Genomic DNA, 8,785 nt, shown 5'->3' with positions numbered 1-8,785 from the left:
TCCCTGAGCTCATAAGGTAAAAATCTGTCATTCTGCCCCTGAACAAGGCAGTTAACCCAGTGTTCCTAGGCTATTGAAAATAAGAATTTGTTCTTAACTGACTTGCCTAGTTAACATTTAAAATTTAAGAGTTCAGCACTATATTATCCAGGTTTATCACTTACAAATCCTGGGATTAAACATCTTCTGACTGGATCCTGGAATTCAGCCACTTTACAATAGTGCATCTAAATCATTTAAGAGGGGGGTCAGAAGGATTGCCTTATCCTATCCTAGGTATTCCTTGAAGAAATGCGTGGGGTTTCAGGTGTCTCAACTCCAAGGTGATCATTAAGTTTGCTGAAGACATGTCCTAGTTAAATAAAGATACCGATTATGAGACAGCCTACGGGGCCTCCAGGTCAGCTATATTGGCTGGCAGTGTTGTCCAGGTCAAACATCTCCCTCAACTGGATCCTGGAATAGTAGCTGATTGTCCGCTACCAGGTGGAAATGGAGGCAACAACACATCCGCCATCCAAAACACAGTCATAAAGAACAGACATATTCATCACTATTAAGATCCTCAAACTGCTTTCTGAATTACCCAAGAGACACCAAAACAGACATATTCATCACTATTAAGATCCTCAATTAGCTTTCTGAATTGCCCAAGAGACACCAAAACATCCAATTTAAAAACATTTTGAAGATTATTCTACAAATAAAGTGCAAAGGAAATGAGAAGCTGAATCACCTAACTCAGTGGAGACGAGTTAGCCATCCCTGACACCAGGTGTGTTAACTCGTATGTCTATAGTTTAGTGATGATGTCAGGTACAGGGGGACTTTTTGTAAAAGGGCTTTATAAATGAAAACATAGCGATGTATCAACCTGCTTGACATCACAGAGGGCAAACCAACCTTCTGGTAGAGAATGCAGTGATGACATCACAGAGGGCCAACCAACCTTCTGGTAGAGAACTCAATGATGACATCACAGAGGGCCAACCAACCTTCTGAGACAACTCAAAACATCACAAGGGCCAAAACATTTTGAAGATTATTCTGACAAATAAAGTGCAAAACCTTCTGGTAGAAATGAGAAGCTGTATCACCCAAACTTTCAGGTAGAGAATGCAGTGAGACATCACAGACACCAACCTTCTAGTTTAGTGATGATGACATCACAGGGGGACCAACCTTTGTAAAAGGGCTTTATAAATGAAAACAAGCAACCTTCTGTATCAACCAATGATGACATCACAGAGGGCCAACCAACCTTCTGGTAGAGAACTCAATGATGACATCACAGAGGGCCAACCAACCTTCTGGTAGATAATGTGGTGATGTCATCACAGAGGGCCAACCAACCTTCTGGTAGAGAACTCAATGATGACATCACAGAGGGCCAACCAACCTTCTGGTAGAGAACTCAATGATGACATCACAAAGGGCCAACCAACCTTCTGGTAGAGAACTCAATGATGACATCACAGAGGGCCAACCAACCTTCTGGTAGAGAATGTGGTGATGACATCACAGAGGGCCAGCCAACCTTCTGGTAGAGAACTCAATGATGAGTACTAATACTGTCACCCGTAATAAAGCGCTGTGCGCTATGATAAACTACATCCTATGGCTTTAATGAAGTGGCAGCTGTGTTCATATAGATGATGTCGCCATAGTCTAGGACCAATAGGAACGTCGACTGAATAATCTGCTTTCTACTATTTAGCGAGAGGCAGGACCTATTTCTATAGAATAAGCCCATTTCTATTCTCAGATTTGAAACTAACACATCAATATGATTTTTGAAAAGACAGCTTTTCATCTATCCAGATGCCCAGATATCTGTATGCACGGAAACGATCAATATGGAAACGATCAATACGGAAACGATCAATATGGACATTACGCTTAAATCAGCAGATTTATTTCACAAAGTACAGAGTTATTTGTACGTGCTCCAGAGAAAACAACATGTACGTATTTGTTTTTAACCTGAATTCAGTGCTCATTTCAGGTCAATAAAGTGTTTCTGTAATTCAATAAAGGCAGACTGTAGTTCAGGTAGAGCCTAGTCAAAGTGCAGGACTAAGAACGGACCCTTGAGGGACACCTTTCCGAATATCCACGAAACCTGATTTAACACCATCAGTAGATACACATTGAGTTCTATCTGTCAAGTAATGTTTAAACCAGTTCTATGCAGCCTGGTCTAGGCCAATTGAAGAAAGCCTCTGAATGAGCAGTGAGTGATCAACAGTATCAAAGGCCTTTGACAGGTCAAAGAAGAGGCACAATGTCGCCTTTAATCCATACAGTTAACCACATCATTTATAACTAGGGATGCAGCAGAGATGGTGCTTGGACCTGGTCTAAAACCTGACTGATGTACATTTTAGAATACATTTCAAAGATAAGAAAGATTTAAGCTAAGAATTAAACCCTGGAGATAGTACCAGGTATAGTCATCAGGTTAGGAGGAGTACATGGGCCTCCTTCTAGACCCTGGGGATAGTACCAGATATAGTCATCAGGTTAGGAGGAGTACATGGGCCTCCTTCCAGACCCTGGGGATAGTACCAGGTATAGTCATCAGGTTAGGAGGAGTACATGGGCCTCCTTCTAGACCCTGGGGATAGTACCAGATATAGTCATCAGGTTAGGAGGAGTACATGGGCCTCCTTCCAGACCCTGGGGATAGTACCAGATATAGTCATCAGGTTAGGAGGAGTACATGGGCCTCCTTCCAGACCCTGGGGATAGTACCAGATATAGTCATCAGGTTAGGAGGAGTACATGGGCCTCCTTCCAGACCCTGGGGATAGTACCAGATATAGTCATCAGGTTAGGAGGAGTACATGGGCCTCCTTCCAGACCCTGGGGATAGTACCAGATATAGTCATCAGGTTAGGAGGAGTACATGGGCCTCCTTCCAGACCCTGGGGATAGTACCAGGTATAGTCATCAGGTTAGGAGGAGTACATGGGCCTCCTTCCAGACCCTGGGGATAGTACCAGATATAGTCATCAGGTTAGGAGGAGTACATGGGCCTCCTTCCAGACCCTGGGGATAGTACCAGGTATAGTCATCAGGTTAGGAGGAGTACATGGGCCTCCTTCCAGACCCTGGGGATAGTACCAGGTATAGTCATCAGGTTAGGAGGAGTACATGGGCCTCCTTCCAGACCCTGGGGATAGTACCAGATATAGTCATCAGGTTAGGAGGAGAACATGGGCCTCCTTCCAGACCCTGGGGATAGTACCAGGTATAGTCATCAGGTTAGGAGGAGTACATGGGCCTCCTTCCAGACCCTGGGGATAGTACCAGATATAGTCATCAGGTTAGGAGGAGTACATGGGCCTCCTTCCAGACCCTGGGGATAGTACCAGGTATAGTCATCAGGTTAGGAGGAGTACATGGGCCTCCTTCCAGACCCTGGGGATAGTACCAGGTATAGTCATCAGGTTAGGAGGAGTACATGGGCCTCCTTCCAGACCCTGGGGATAGTACCAGATATAGTCATCAGGTTAGGAGGAGTACATGGGCCTCCTTCCAGACCCTGGGGATAGTACCAGGTATAGTCATCAGGTTAGGAGGAGTACATGGGCCTCCTTCCAGACCCTGGGGATAGTACCAGGTATAGTCATCAGGTTAGGAGGAGTACATGGGCCTCCTTCCAGACCCTGGGGATAGTACCAGGTATAGTCATCAGGTTAGGAGGAGTACATGGGCCTCCTTCCAGACCCTGGGGATAGTACCAGATATAGTCATCAGGTTAGGAGGAGTACATGGGCCTCCTTCCAGACCCTGGGGATAGTACCAGATATAGTCATCAGGTTAGGAGGAGTACATGGGCCTCCTTCCAGACCCTGGGGATAGTACCAGGTATAGTCATCAGGTTAGGAGGAGTACATGGGCCTCCTTCCAGACCCTGGGGATAGTACCAGATATAGTCATCAGGTTAGGAGGAGTACATGGGCCTCCTTCCAGACCCTGGGGATAGTACCAGATATAGTCATCAGGTTAGGAGGAGTACATGGGCCTCCTTCCAGACCCTGGGGATAGTACCAGGTATAGTCATCAGGTTAGGAGGAGTACATGGGCCTCCTTCCAGACCCTGGGGATAGTACCAGATATAGTCATCAGGTTAGGAGGAGTACATGGGCCTCCTTCCAGACCCTGGGGATAGTACCAGGTATAGTCATCAGGTTAGGAGGAGTACATGGGCCTCCTTCCAGACCCTGGGGATAGTACCAGGTATAGTCATCAGGTTAGGAGGAGTACATGGGCCTCCTTCCAGACCCTGGGGATAGTACCAGATATAGTCATCAGGTTAGGAGGAGTACATGGGCCTCCTTCCAGACCCTGGGGATAGTACCAGATATAGTCATCAGGTTAGGAGGAGTACATGGGCCTCCTTCCAGACCCTGGGGATAGTACCAGGTATAGTCATCAGGTTAGGAGGAGTACATGGGCCTCCTTCCAGACCCTGGGGATAGTACCAGATATAGTCATCAGGTTAGGAGGAGTACATGGGCCTCCTTCCAGACCCTGGGGATAGTACCAGATATAGTCATCAGGTTAGGAGGAGTACATGGGCCTCCTTCCAGACCCTGGGGATAGTACCAGGTATAGTCATCAGGTTAGGAGGAGTACATGGGCCTCCTTCCAGACCCTGGGGATAGTACCAGGTATAGTCATCAGGTTAGGAGGAGTACATGGGCCTCCTTCCAGACCCTGGGGATAGTACCAGATATAGTCATCAGGTTAGGAGGAGTACATGGGCCTCCTTCCAGACCCTGGGGATAGTACCAGGTATAGTCATCAGGTTAGGAGGAGTACATGGGCCTCCTTCCAGACCCTGGGGATAGTACCAGGTATAGTCATCAGGTTAGGAGGAGTACATGGGCCTCCTTCCAGACCCTGGGGATAGTACCAGGTATAGTCATCAGGTTAGGAGGAGTACATGGGCCTCCTTCCAGACCCTGGGGATAGTACCAGATATAGTCATCAGGTTAGGAGGAGTACATGGGCCTCCTTCCAGACCCTGGGGATAGTACCAGGTATAGTCATCAGGTTAGGAGGAGTACATGGGCCTCCTTCCAGACCCTGGGGATAGTACCAGGTATAGTCATCAGGTTAGGAGGAGTACATGGGCCTCCTTCCAGACCCTGGGGATAGTACCAGGTATAGTCATCAGGTTAGGAGGAGTACATGGGCCTCCTTCCAGACCCTGGGGATAGTACCAGATATAGTCATCAGGTTAGGAGGAGTACATGGGCCTCCTTCCAGACCCTGGGGATAGTACCAGATATAGTCATCAGGTTAGGAGGAGTACATGGGCCTCCTTCCAGACCCTGGGGATAGTACCAGATATAGTCATCAGGTTAGGAGGAGTACATGGGCCTCCTTCCAGACCCTGGGGATAGTACCAGGTATAGTCATCAGGTTAGGAGGAGTACATGGGCCTCCTTCCAGACCCTGGGGATAGTACCAGATATAGTCATCAGGTTAGGAGGAGTACATGGGCCTCCTTCCAGACCCTGGGGATAGTACCAGGTATAGTCATCAGGTTAGGAGGAGTACATGGGCCTCCTTCCAGACCCTGGGGATAGTACCAGATATAATCATCAGGTTAGGAGGAGTACATGGGCCTCCTTCCAGACCCTGGGGATAGTACCAGATATAGTCATCAGGTTAGGAGGAGTACATGGGCCTCCTTCCAGACCCTGGGGATAGTACCAGGTATAGTCATCAGGTTAGGAGGAGTACATGGGCCTCCTTAAAGACCCTGGGGATAGTATCAGGTATAGTCATCAGGTTAGGAGGAGTACATGGGCCTCCTTCCAGACCCTGGGGATAGTACCAGATATAGTCATCAGGTTAGGAGGAGTACATGGGCCTCCTTCCAGACCCTGGGGATAGTACCAGATATAGTCATCAGGTTAGGAGGAGTACATGGGCCTCCTTCCAGACCCTGGGGATAGTACCAGATATAGTCATCAGGTTAGGAGGAGTACATGGGCCTCCTTCCAGACCCTGGGGATAGTACCAGATATAGTCATCAGGTTAGGAGGAGTACATGGGCCTCCTTCCAGACCCTGGGGATAGTACCAGGTATAGTCATCAGGTTAGGAGGAGTACATGGGCCTCCTTCCAGACCCTGGGGATAGTACCAGATATAGTCATCAGGTTAGGAGGAGTACATGGGCCTCCTTCCAGACCCTGGGGATAGTACCAGGTATAGTCATCAGGTTAGGAGGAGTACATGGGCCTCCTTCCAGACCCTGGGGATAGTACCAGGTATAGTCATCAGGTTAGGAGGAGTACATGGGCCTCCTTCCAGACCCTGGGGATAGTACCAGGTATAGTCATCAGGTTAGGAGGAGTACATGGGCCTCCTTCCAGACCCTGGGGATAGTACCAGATATAGTCATCAGGTTAGGAGGAGTACATGGGCCTCCTTCCAGACCCTGGGGATAGTACCAGATATAGTCATCAGGTTAGGAGGAGTACATGGGCCTCCTTCCAGACCCTGGGGATAGTACCAGGTATAGTCATCAGGTTAGGAGGAGTACATGGGCCTCCTTCCAGACCCTGGGGATAGTACCAGATATAGTCATCAGGTTAGGAGGAGTACATGGGCCTCCTTCCAGACCCTGGGGATAGTACCAGATATAGTCATCAGGTTAGGAGGAGTACATGGGCCTCCTTCCAGACCCTGGGGATAGTACCAGATATAGTCATCAGGTTAGGAGGAGTACATGGGCCTCCTTCCAGACCCTGGGGATAGTACCAGATATAATCATCAGGTTAGGAGGAGTACATGGGCCTCCTTCCAGACCCTGGGGATAGTACCAGGTATAGTCATCAGGTTAGGAGGAGTACATGGGCCTCCTTCCAGACCCTGGGGATAGTACCAGATATAGTCATCAGGTTAGGAGGAGTACATGGGCCTCCTTCCAGACCCTGGGGATAGTACCAGATATAGTCATCAGGTTAGGAGGAGTACATGGGCCTCCTTCCAGACCCTGGGGATAGTACCAGGTATAGTCATCAGGTTAGAGGAGTACATGGGCCTCCTTCCAGACCCTGGGGATAGTACCAGGTATAGTCATCAGGTTAGGAGGAGTACATGGGCCTCCTTCCAGACCCTGGGGATAGTACCAGGTATAGTCATCAGGTTAGGAGGAGTACATGGGCCTCCTTCCAGACCCTGGGGATAGTACCAGATATAATCATCAGGTTAGGAGGAGTACATGGGCCTCCTTCCAGACCCTGGGGATAGTACCAGATATAGTCATCAGGTTAGGAGGAGTACATGGGCCTCCTTCCAGACCCTGGGGATAGTACCAGGTATAGTCATCAGGTTAGGAGGAGTACATGGGCCTCCTTCCAGACCCTGGGGATAGTACCAGGTATAGTCATCAGGTTAGGAGGAGTACATGGGCCTCCTTCCAGACCCTGGGGATAGTACCAGGTATAGTCATCAGGTTAGGAGGAGTACATGGGCCTCCTTCCAGACCCTGGGGATAGTACCAGGTATAGTCATCAGGTTAGGAGGAGTACATGGGCCTCCTTCCAGACCCTGGGGATAGTACCAGGTATAGTCATCAGGTTAGGAGGAGTACATGGGCCTCCTTCCAGACCCTGGGGATAGTACCAGATATAGTCATCAGGTTAGGAGGAGTACATGGGCCTCCTTCCAGACCCTGGGGATAGTACCAGGTATAGTCATCAGGTTAGGAGGAGTACATGGGCCTCCTTCCAGACCCTGGGGATAGTACCAGATATAGTCATCAGGTTAGGAGGAGTACATGGGCCTCCTTCCAGACCCTGGGGATAGTACCAGGTATAGTCATCAGGTTAGGAGGAGTACATGGGCCTCCTTCCAGACCCTGGGGATAGTACCAGGTATAGTCATCAGGTTAGGAGGAGTACATGGGCCTCCTTCCAGACCCTGGGGATAGTACCAGGTATAGTCATCAGGTTAGGAGGAGTACATGGGCCTCCTTCCAGACCCTGGGGATAGTACCAGGTATAGTCATCAGGTTAGGAGGAGTACATGGGCCTCCTTCCAGACCCTGGGGATAGTACCAGGTATAGTCATCAGGTTAGGAGGAGTACATGGGCCTCCTTCCAGACCCTGGGGATAGTACCAGATATAGTCATCAGGTTAGGAGGAGTACATGGGCCTCCTTCCAGACCCTGGGGATAGTACCAGGTATAGTCATCAGGTTAGGAGGAGTACATGGGCCTCCTTCCAGACCCTGGGGATAGTACCAGATATAGTCATCAGGTTAGGAGGAGTACATGGGCCTCCTTCCAGACCCTGGGGATAGTACCAGATATAGTCATCAGGTTAGGAGGAGTACATGGGCCTCCTTCCAGACCCTGGGGATAGTACCAGGTATAGTCATCAGGTTAGGAGGAGTACATGGGCCTCCTTCCAGACCCTGGGGATAGTACCAGATATAGTCATCAGGTTAGGAGGAGTACATGGGCCTCCTTCCAGACCCTGGGGATAGTACCAGGTATAGTCATCAGGTTAGGAGGAGTACATGGGCCTCCTTCCAGACCCTGGGGATAGTACCAGATATAGTCATCAGGTTAGGAGGAGTACATGGGCCTCCTTCCAGACCCTGGGGATAGTACCAGGTATAGTCATCAGGTTAGGAGGAGTACATGGGCCTCCTTCCAGACCCTGGGGATAGTACCAGATATAGTCATCAGGTTAGGAGGAGTACATGGGCCTCCTTCCAGACCCTGGGGATAGTACCAGATATAGTCATCAGGT

The sequence above is a fragment of the Oncorhynchus masou genome, unplaced genomic scaffold, assembly GCF_036934945.1.
Source record: "Oncorhynchus masou masou isolate Uvic2021 unplaced genomic scaffold, UVic_Omas_1.1 unplaced_scaffold_1100, whole genome shotgun sequence".
NCBI classification, from domain to species: Eukaryota; Metazoa; Chordata; class Actinopteri; order Salmoniformes; family Salmonidae; genus Oncorhynchus; species Oncorhynchus masou.
The sequence above is the reverse complement of the archived record's forward strand: the minus strand, read 5'-3'. Positions refer to the sequence as shown.